Here is a 12,390-nt window from a genome sequence, read left to right on the forward strand (position 1 = left end):
ATCTTTTATTTACCTTACTGGAGGAAATCAGTTGATTTATTTATAAATTTCTCTACCGCTGTTCAGCGCGAGTGCAGAAAAGTATTGACACTTCAAAAATCACAAACTTGTGAGTCACGTAAGTCGTATTAATAGAATATTAGCTCAAAGAACCTACAAAGTAACACAACGCTACACAGAGTCCATGAGCGTGTGCTGTCTACAGCCGGCACGCCCCGTAACGAATGGCGGCACCGCATCTGAAGGCCGCAGCGCAGCAGCCGTGGTCAGATAACAGTGCTTGTTTGTCGTGTCCTGAAATGTCCACATCCAGCTACCATACAAAGATACCGCTGTCACTGCCGGCGAAGTACGCGTCCTGCTTTAGTCGACATATAGAAAAAATAGTGGCTTTGGTACAGAACCAGTAGCAGAGTACAGCATTTGCGAAGGTCGGTATTTATCACAGCCACTTTTACAACGGTTTTAGCTGAAGCACACCAGCGCGCTGGTACTCGACTTGAAAGGTAGGACCGATCCGAATGCCGGCGGTGAAGTAAATCATCGTGACAACTGTGTGATCGACAAGGAGAGGAGAAAAGGCGAGGTGCAGTTTCAGGTTCCTACACTGTCTTTGGTTCAGTCTAACCTCTCAAGTGTTTCATGAAATGACGACGTACGACATCGTGCTGTCAGCAGGGCTGAGGTTACTCGACATTACGGACGTCACGAGGGTGATTCTATTAGATCCGCCGGGGACTGCACAATTGTCTTGGAATCGGAGGCTGGGCAATTACACTACTGGCCATTAAAATTGCTACACCACGAAGATGACGTGCTACAGACGCGAAATTTAACCAACAGGAAGAAGATGCTGTGATATGCAAATGATTAACTTTTCAGAGCATTCACACAAGGTTGGTGCCGGTGGCGACACCTACAACGTGCTGACATCAGGAAAGTTTCCAATCGATTTCTCATACACAAACAGCAGTTGGCCGGCGTTGCCTGGTGAATCGTTGTTGTGATGCCTCGTGTAAGGAGGAGAAATGCGTACCATCACGTTTCCGCCTTTGATAAAGGTCGGATTGTACCCTATCGCGATTGCGGTTTATCGTATCACGACATTGCTGCTCGCGTTGGTCGAGATCCAATATGGAGTCGTTGGGTTCAGGAGGGTAATACGGAACGCCGTGCTGGATCCCAACGTCCTCGTATCACTAGCAGTCGAGATGACAGGCATCTTATCTGCATGGCTGTAACGGATCTTGTAGCCACGTCTCGACCCCTGAGTCAACAGATAGGGGCTTTTGCAAGACAACAACCATCTGCACGAACAGTTCGACGACGTTTGCAGCAGCATGGACTATCAGCTCGGAGACCATGGTTGCGGTTACCCTTGGCGCTGCATCACAGACAGGAGCGCCTGCGATGGTGTACTCAACGACGAACCTGGGTGCACGAACGGCAAAACGTCATTTCGAAAGGATGAATCCAGGTTCTGTTTACAGCATCATGATGGTCGCATCCGTGTTTGGCGACATCGCGGTGAACGCACATTGGAAGCGTGTATTCGTCATCGCTATACAGGCGTATCACCCGGCTTGGTGGTATGGGGTGCCATTGGTTACACGTCTCGGTCACCTCTTGTTCGCAGTGACGCCACTTTGAACAGTGGACGTTACATTTCAGATGTGTTACGACCCGTGGCTCTACCCTTGATTCGATACCTGCGAAATTCTACATTTCAGCAGGATAATGCACGACCGCATGTTGCAGGTCCTGTACGAGCCTTTCTGGATACAGAAAATTTCGACTGCTGCCCTGGCCAGCACATTCTCCAGATCTCTCACCAACTGAAAACGTCTGGTCAATGGTGGCCGAGCAACTGGCTCGTCACAATACGCCAGTCACCACTCTTGATGAACTGTGGTATCGTGTTGAAGCTGAATGGGCAGCTGTACCTGTACACGGCATCCAAGTTCTGTTTGACTCAATGGCCAGGCGTATCAAGGCCGTTATTACGGCCGGGGATGGTTGTTCTGGGTACTGATTTCTCAGAATCTATGGGCCCAAACTGCGTGAAAATGTAATCACATGTCAGGTCTAGTATAATAGACACTCCTGGATATGGAAAAAAGAACACATTGACACCGGTGTGTCAGACCCACCATACTTGCTCCGGACACTGCGAGAGGGCTGTACAAGCAATGATCACACGCACGGCACAGCGGACACACCAGGAACCGCGGTGTTGGCCGTCGAATGGCGCTAGCTGTGCAGCATTTGTGCACCGCCGCCGTCAGTGTCAGCCAGTTTGCCGTGGCATACGGAGCTCCATCGCAGTCTTTAACACTGGTAGCATGCCGTGACAGCGTGGACGTGAACCGTATGTGCAGTTGACGGACTTTGAGCGAGGGCGTATAGTGGGCATGCGGGAGGCCGGGTGGACGTACCGCCGAATTGCTCAACACGTGGGGCGGGAGGTCTCCACAGTACATCGATGTTGTCGCCAGTGGTCGGCGGAAGGTGCACGTGCCCGTCGACCTGGGACCGGACCGCAGCGACGCACGGATGCACGCCAAGACCGTAGGATCCTACGCAGTGCCGTAGGGGACCGCACCGCCACTTCCCAGCAAATTAGGGACACTGTTGCTCCTGGGGTATCGGCGAGCACCATTCGCAACCGTCTCCATGAAGCTGGGCTACGGTCCCGCACACCGTTAGGCCGTCTTCCGCTCACGCCCCAACATCGTGCAGCCCGCCTCCAGTGGTGTCGCGACAGGCGTGAATGGAGGGACGGATGGAGACGTGTCGTCTTCAGCGATGAGAGTCGCTTCTGCCTTGGTGCCAATGATGGTCGTATGCGTGTTTGGCGCCGTGCAGGTGAGCGCCACAATCAGGACTGCATACGACCGAGGCACACAGGGCCAACACCCGGCATCATGGTGTGGGGAGCGATCTCCTACACTGGCCGTACACCACTGGTGATCGTCGAGGGGACACTGAATAGTGCACGGTACATCCAAACCGTCATCGAACCCATCGTTCTACCATTCCTAGACCGGCAAGGGAACTTGCTGTTCCAACAGGACAATGCACGTCCGCATGTATCCCGTGCCACCCAACGTGCTCTAGAAGGTGTAAGTCAACTACCCTGGCCAGCAAGATCTCCGGATCTGTCCCCCATTGAGCATGTTTGGGACTGGATGAAGCGTCGTCTCACGCGGTCTGCACGTCCAGCACGAACGCTGGTCCAACTGAGGCGCCAGGTGGAAATGGCATGGCAAGCCGTTCCACAGGACTACATCCAGCATCTCTACGATCGTCTCCATGGGAGAATAGCAGCCTGCATTGCTGCGAAAGGTGGATATACACTGTACTAGTGCCGACATTGTGCATGCTCTGTTGCCTGTGTCTATGTGCCTGTGGTTCTGTCAGTGTGATCATGTGATGTATCTGACCCCAGGAATGTGTCAATAAAGTTTCCCCTTCCTGGGACAATGACTTCACGGTGTTCTTATTTCAATTTCCAGGAGTGTATTTGGCCAATGAATACCCGTTTATCATCTGCATTTCTTCTTGGTGTAGCAATTTTAATGGCCAGTAGTGTATTATTATTTTGGAGTCGGAGGCTGAGATGGCTGTTTCATAACTAATATTTCTGAATGACAAAAATACTTCGTTTATTCATTTATATAACCAGTTCACTTTGATTTTAAGTTACTTTCGTAATGAACGATTACAAGAAATAAGGGAAATGCGTATTTTGAAAATAGAAACATTAATAAAAAAACTTGTCATACTAGTGAAATCAAACAGATAGGTTCTTAAAATGGCAAATTATCTATATTAATACACAAATATAAACGGTCACTCAGTCATACACACACCCAGTTGTAGGTTCAAAGAGCAACAAAAATATGATGTACAATGTTTCACACAGTTATTGCTACAATTTAAAATGCTGTCATAATCTACTCATTCACAGGTACAATCCTATATTAAAGGTTTATCCCCGTAAGTCAAGTCGTAACGTTAGAAACTGTGTGTGTCTTGAGGCAACATATTTCATTTCGCGCAAATTACCGAGAATATGAGATTTTCACTCTGAGGCGGAGTGTGCGCTGATATGAAACTTCCTGGCAGATTAAAATTCTGTACCGGACCGAGACGAACTCAGGACCTTTGCCATTCGCGGGCAAGTTGTCTACCATCTGAGCTACCCAAGCACGACTCATGCCCCTTCCTCACAGCTTTACTTCTGCCAGGACCGAGTTAGAGTCTCGGTCCGGCACACAGTTTGAACCTGCCAGGAAGTTTCTTACCCAGAATATATTTATACACTGTTAGAGAATGAGAACACTTAGCGATTTACAACAAACTTTAAACATAATTTCAAACATTTTCTAAACTTCTTCTCCTTCTTCATCGTCTTCTTCTGGTTTTTCATCCTTATTGGACCACTTCTGTCAGTCATTTTCTAGTTATCTCGTTCAGTAACTTTTCTTTCTGAATTGTCTTGCAACTTTTCACTCGTTCCAATTTTTTTTGTCGTTCCTTATTTGCTAATACGCTATACATAGTACGTCGTTTGTCTGTTTTTGGTTTAAATCTTGTTTTCTTAAGTTCTTCGGTATCTTTAAATTTTCTGTTTTGTTTCTCGAATCGTCCAGGATTAATTCTAGCTGTTTTATATCCTTCCTGGTTTCCTTTATCCATCCTACTTGTTCCTTCATGTTCCGAAGCTCCTCTATAACGTTTTTCTTGGTAATCTGGTTTCCGGCGTGCACATAATGTGACAAAAAGAGATCCTTTTCTTCCATATAGTGTCCAGTTCGCTCTACACTACTTCATTTGGTACCATTCGCCATTGTCCATCTTTCTGATACTTCTTATGTACTCATGTCCTAGCTATTCGTCTCTCTACTTCGTTGGATTTTATCGAGTCTATTTTTCTGAGTGACTCTGAAAAGAGATTCACTCCCGTATGTCACCTCTGGTTGAACCACTGCCTCGTAATGTTTTAATTTAGTTTTGACTGATAAACATTTTTATCGTATGTAGACCATGTCAATTTCTGAGATTTTGTCATTTCATTGCCTCTTTCTTACCATGCAGATTTCTCGTCCATATTGTATATTATAATTTCTCCTAGATATCAAAATCGTTTCACTATTTTTGCTTTCGTATCGTTTACTGTTATGTATTGATTAATAGTGGATCTGCTACTAAACTACATATGTTTGCTTTTTGCTTTTTCATTGGCCTATGGGAGAATAACTTGAAACTAATGAAACCAACATAATGAGGGTTTATCGTCTTTATTCACAAAGGTTTCACACGCTTAACGACCAATATTTAACACATTCGCTCATTTGTAAAGTAATCAGGCGTTTGAAGCTGTTTTATGCATAGGAGGCATCCCCTCCAACTGGGTATGCCATTACTGCGGGAGAATCTGTGGCTCCAGAGTAGGATCATTTAGCCACCAAGAAATCCACACACAACGCTAGCAAAACACTTTTTATACTTGTAAGCGAGTAAATGGCTATGATGCATAGGAATTCGATTCTTTAAAAAATCGGTGGCAGGGGGCGTGGTAACGGAAGATTACTAGTGTTTAGTATTCAGGAACTTTGGGACTGGAATCCATTTTATCTGTTTATTGGGAGGTCTCTTATTAACACTTTCCGCTAAAAAGTTGTTCTCTTGCCACTCTCTGGCAGTCCATCCCGTGCGAGCTTCTTCACCTGTACGCGACTACTTGCAGCCGACAACCAATGCTACCTGCCCACTGTACTCAAGCTTTCGTCTTCCCCTACAGATTTTACTCTCCGTTCCTACTCTCCATTGCAAAGTTAACTATACCTTGATGCCTCAGGATGCAACTTATTAATCTGTTCCTTTTTTAGTCAAGTTGTGACATAAATTTCTATTCTCATCGGTTAGATTCAGTAACTCTTCATCAGTTAACCGATGAACACATTCAATCTTAACGGACCAACGTATCCAATCCTCAGCATTCTTCTGTAGTAGTACATTCGAACGGCTTCAATCTCTTACTAGGCATAAATAGGGGAAATAATACTGCTGAATTACAATACTGAGGTAAATAATCTCACCTCGGTTTCCAGCTGTATCTTCTAAACTTCCGCAACATTTCTGTTTACTAACCGTGGCAACTTTATTTCTGAGATGTCAGTACACTGCTAGCTGCATCTTACAGACACTTGGGGTGGCATATTAAAATATTTATGTATACTAATGTATTGTTGCAGTACGTAGCTTTTTATTATTCTCTTCGAAATTTTATGATAGACAGCCTGTCAAAAGACGCGAAGCTCACCGAAAAGATTATCAGATGTCAGTGTAACTTGGTGCACATACACCCCATCAGCGGGTACTTAGATGATTAGCGTTGCGATTCTCCGTGACAAGTGGAATGGCCACCAGGATGCATTACTTTTGTTCGTATTCAGTGTTGTTGCTGACCCTAGTAAGGTATATAAGGGGCATGAAGAGCGTCGGATGTTTAGAGTGCTCACCGTGAAGGACACTGGGATGCCGCGTACTCGTGTGGTACACTGTTAACAGCACCAGACAGACTGTGGAAGGGACCTCACTGGGAGTCCCCAGTTGACAGGATGGTCGAATCGTGCAGTAACCAGATTTGGGAGGCATTCTGACGTGAGAGTGGCACGATACTGCACTACATGGGAACGTGGGGGCAGGTTCACGTCGACCGCCTCTGACCACCAAAAGGAGGGCACCAAACCCGTTTACATCTGCACGGGCTGTCCGAGACGGGTAACGCACCCCCTGCAACTTCCTGTTTTATCCCGCACCATTGGTTGGAGACTTTTTCTTCAATTGCTGATTTATTTTCATGGTCGACTGCCCAATTTCTTTCTTCCGGCCGTTTATGTCTGCTGACCGCTGTCCTTGGCACTGAGGACTGAGGTAACCGAGAAGTCGTCACCATCCCTCGACACCGTTTCCCGTCCCCGGTCACGGACAGGAGGACCTTTCCTCTCCTCTCTCTTCTTTTAATGCAGCATTTGTGTTCTGATTAACAAAAAACATACGTCGATCGGGAAACAGCAAATTATAGTAACTGTTTTTAAGAAGAGGGAAGAAAAGAAGGTAGGATGGAATATAGAACAGAAATTTGTTCCGCAACAAGGCGTCTGGAGGTGAAAGCCTCGGAATATTATTTCGAGCCACTGACGTCCCGTCGCCTTTCAGTTTCTTATGTTACTTTGTTTGTAGTTGCAGCCCAACTGTGTCGGGTTGTGATGTGAAGGTCGATGGCAGCGTGTCATGACCTCACACAAATGCAGGATGCTTTTCGATCGGTACCCCTGGAATTTTCAGTGGGATGATAGAGGCTAACACGAGTGGGGTGGTTATAGGAATCTGGAACATTCTACAATAATTCGTAATGGAATACTTCAGTAAATAACTTAGACTTAACTTTGTCCTGCTACTGCACTCCAGGAACATAACTAATAACAACTACCTTTCTTGAATACAAATGACTCATTAACAAACATTAACTGGATTATACAACAAGCAAGATAACACAATTCTGGTATTACATGCGTAATACATGCGCGAACTAGATGCTCCGATCCTAGCGTGCTGAAGGCTAATCTAATCTGACTTCGCTCACGACCAGTAGCTGACTCGGCCGGTGGGATCTGCCGGTCTCTGACCGTGCCATACGGCGGCGCTGCAAGCGCCAGCGAGTCCAGAGAAGTTGCAAGTGCTGGACCGCTATCGATTATCGCAACCTCTAGCGTGGTGCCTAACATTGACACCACATGTTACTTAACTGTAAAATATACAAGGTTAACCGAACTATCTTTACAATTACCAATGTCTAAATCTGATGTATACATCCATGTACAGGATTATATTTAAACTCTGGTACAATAACGAGTCTCTGTCTACGAGTATTGTGCACCAAGTAATGGCTCTGACGACTATGGGACTTAATATTTATGGTCATCAGTCCCCTAGAACTTAGAACTACTTAAACCTAACTAACCTAAGGACAGCACACAACACCCAGTCATCACGAGGCAGGGAAAATCCCTGACCCCGCCGGGAATCGAACCCGGGAACCCGGGCGCGGGAAGCGAGAACGCTACCGCACGACCACGAGCTGCGGACAGCAAGTAATGCACCACTTTCTTTTTCTCAGGCGAAAACAATGCTACTATTGCGAAACGATATGTATGTATTATATGACGTCTCCTAAGTGAGCGCGGCAAGTTCTGTCGCTTCCGACAGATAGCGTAGCTGCAGGACAGTTTCAAAATGGCTTCTGTAGGTGATGTACGTTACAAGCAACGTGCCGTCATTGAACTTCTCACTGCAGAAAAAGAAACTGTGGGGAATATTCAGAAACGCTTGTGCAACGTTTATGGAGCATCTGCTGTCGACAGAAGTACAGTTAGGCGCTGGGCACGGAGGGTGAGCTCATCAGAAGGCGGTTCGGCGGAGCTCCACGATATGCAACGGTCGGGGAGACCATCCAGTGCTGTCACACCAGACATGTCGCAGAGAACTGATCTTGTCATTAGCCATTATAGGATGCGATTCGTGGAAGATATTTTGAGCACGATGAGGAGGTGATTCACACAGTGAAGCACTGGTTTCGCTAACAGGACAAGGGTTGGTACCGACAGTGCATACACGCCCTTGTTTCGCGCTGTAGGAAGGCTATAGAACGGGATGCAGATTACGAGGGAAAATAGGGACTGTAGATAAAACACCATTCTTTAGTGTGCGTAATTCTCATTATCTTCGATAAAGAATCGTTGAAGAAAAACAATGCGGTGCCTTACTTTCTGGTCACCCCTCGTATATATATATATATATATATATATATATATATATACTCCTGGAAATTGAAATAAGAACACCGTGAATTCATTATCCCAGGAAGGGGAAACTTTATTGACACATTCCTGGGGTCAGATACATCACATGATCACACTGACAGAACCACAGGCACATAGACACAGGCAACAGAGCATGCACAATGTCGCCACTAGTACAGTGTATATCCACCTTTCGCAGCAATGCAGGCTGCTATTCTCCCATGGAGACGATCGTAGAGATGCTGGATGTAGTCCTGTGGAACGGCTTGCCATGCCATTTCCACCTGGCGCCTCAGTTGGACCAGCGTTCGTGCTGGACGTGCAGACCGCGTGAGACGACGCTTCATCCAGTCCCAAACATGCTCAATGGGGGACAGATCCGGAGATCTTGCTGGCCAGGATAGTTGACTTACACCTTCTAGAGCACGTTGGGTGGCACGGGATACATGCGGACGTGCATTGTCCTGTTGGAACAGCAAGTTCCCTTGCCGGTCTAGGAATGGTAGAACGATGGGTTCGATGACGGTTTGGATGTACCGTGCACTATTCAGTGTCCCCTCGACGATCACCAGTGGTGTACGGCCAGTGTAGGAGATCGCCCCCCACACCATGATGCTGGGTGTTGGCCCTGTGTGCCTCGGTCGTATGCAGTCCTGATTGTGGCGCTCACCTGCACGGCGCCAAACACGCATACGACCATCATTGGCACCAAGGCAGAAGCGACTCTCATCGCTGAAGACGACACGTCTCCATTCGTCCCTTCATTCAAGCCTGTCGCGACACCACTGGAGGCGGGCTGCACGATGTTGGGGCGTGAGCGGAAGACGGCCTAACGGTGTGCGGGACCGTAGCCCAGCTTCATGGAGACGGTTGCGAATGGTCCTCGCCGATACCCCAGGAGCAACAGTGTCCCTAATTTGCTGGGAAGTGGCGGTGCGGTCCCCTACGGCACTGCGTAGGATCCTACGGTCTTGGCGTGCATCCGTGCGTCGCTGCGGTCCGGTCCCAGGTCGACGGGCACGTGCACCTTCCGCCGACCACTGGCGACAACATCGATGTACTGTGGAGACCTCACGCCCCACGTGTTGAGCAATTCGGCGGTACGTCCACCCGGCCTCCCGCATGCCCACTATACGCCCTCGCTCAAAGTCCGTCAACTGCACATACGGTTCACGACCACGCTGTCGCGGCATGCTACCAGTGTTAAAGACTGCGATGGAGCTCCGTATGCCACGGCAAACTGGCTGACACTGACGGCGGCGGTGCACAAATGCTGCGCAGCTAGCGCCATTCGACGGCCAACACCGCGGTTCCTAGTGTGTCCGCTGTGCCGTGCGTGTGATCATTGCTTGTACAGCCCTCTCGCAGTGTCCGGAGCAAGTATGGTGGGTCTGACACACCGGTGTCAATGTGTTCTTTTTTCCATTTCCAGGAGTGTATATAGGGTGGTCCATTGATCGTCACCGGGCCAAATATCTCACGAAATAAGCGTCAAACGAAAAAACTACAAAGAACGAAACTCGCCAAGCTTGAAGAGGAAAACCACATGGCGCTATGGTTGGCCCGCTAGATGGCGCTGTCATAGGTCAAACCTGTATCAACTGCATTTTTTAAAATAGGAAACCCCCATTTTTTATTACACATTCGTGTAGTACCTACAGAAATACGAATGATTTAGTTGGACCACTTTCTTCGTTTTGTGATAGATGGCGCTACAGTAGTCACAAACGTATAAGTACGTGGTATCATGTAGCATTCCGCCAGTGCCGACGGTATTTGCTTCGTGATACATTACCCCTGTTAAAATGCAACGTTTACCAATCGCAGAAAAGGTCGATATCGTGTTGATGTATGGCTATTGTGATCAAAATGCCCAATGGGCGTGTGCTATGTATGCTGCACGGTATCCTGGACGACATCATCCAAGTGTCCGGACCGTTCGCCGGATAGTTACGTTATTTAAGGAAACAGGAAGTGTTCAGCCACATGTATGTCAACCACGACCTGCAACAAATGATGATGCCCAAATAGGTGTTTTAGCTGCTGTCGTGGCTAATCCGCACATCAGTAGCAGACAAATTGCGCGAGACTCGGGAATCTCAAAAACGTCGGTGTTGAGAATGTTACATCAGCATCGATTGCACCCGTACCATATTTCTATGCACCAGGAATTGCATGGTGACGACTTTGAACGTCGTGTACAGTTCTGCCACTGGGCACAAGAGAAATTGCGGGACGATGACAGAATTTTTGCACGAGTTCTATTTAGCGACGAAGCGTCATTCACCAACAGCGGTAACGTAAACCGGCATAATATGCACTATTGGGCAACGGAAAATCTACGATAGCTGCGACAAGTGGAACATCAGCGACCTTGGCGGGTTAATGTATGGTGTGGCTTTATGGGAGGAAGCATAATTGGCCCCCATTTTATCGATAGCAATCTAAATGGTGCAATGTATGCTGATTTCCTAGGTAATGTTCTACCGATGTTACTACAAGATGTTTCACTGCATGACAGAGTGGCAATGTACTTCCAACACGATGGATGTCCGGCACATAACTCGCGTGCGGTTGAAGCGGTATTGAATAGCATATATCATGACAGGTGGATTGGTCGTCGAAGCACCATACCGTGGCGCGCAGGTTCACCGGATCTGACGTCCCCGGATTTCTTTCTGTGGGGAAAGTTGAAGGATATTTGCTATCGTGATCCATCGACAATGCCTGACAACATGCGTCAGCGCATTGTCAATGCATGTGCGAACATTACAGAAGGCGAACTACTCGCTGTTGAGAGGAATGTCATTAGACGTATTGCCAAATGCATTGGGGTTGACGGACATCATTTTGAGCATTTATTGCACTAATGTGGTAATTACAGGTAATCACGCTGTAACAGCATGTGTTCTCAGAAGTGATGGATGTAACGTTTCAGGCAAATCCAATACCTTCTATGAAAACCCTGACATGATAAGCAGATCCAGTAGTATGTCACATAGCTCCGAATAATCGTCACATTAAATTAACCAAAGTAATACGAGTAACGAGTGAGCAAATGGAATACCACAGACTAACACAAGAATGCCTAAATGCATGTCATACCTTCCCACCATGAGACAGACGCAGTTCCGAGGGGAGAAACGAGAACAGAAGCTGAGAGCAGAACCGTGTTAAGCTGGAAGGCCCTACGATAAGGGACGGATGGACACCCACATCGCCAGCTAACCGCTAGGACACCACCCGCAAGTTTTTAGCGTGAGACTTTTTCGCGTCTGTGTTACGTTAGGACCACCCCCCAGCCCATGTTAAAAGCTAGAGCCCTCCAGAAGAACAGTATAGATCTTACGATAACGCTAAAAGGACCAAACCAGCTGCAAGTTTTAGCGTGAGACTTTTTCGCGTCTCTGTTACGTTGCAAACCTTAAAAACATTGCCCCACCACGAAAAGTATAACGTTTCTCACTGGATAGACAGAATTTTTGTAGGCGGAGCTTAAAGTTAACATTGAGACCCTGAT

This window comes from Schistocerca piceifrons, chromosome 7, assembly GCF_021461385.2.
Source record: "Schistocerca piceifrons isolate TAMUIC-IGC-003096 chromosome 7, iqSchPice1.1, whole genome shotgun sequence".
In the NCBI taxonomy this organism is placed as follows: domain Eukaryota; kingdom Metazoa; phylum Arthropoda; class Insecta; order Orthoptera; family Acrididae; genus Schistocerca; species Schistocerca piceifrons.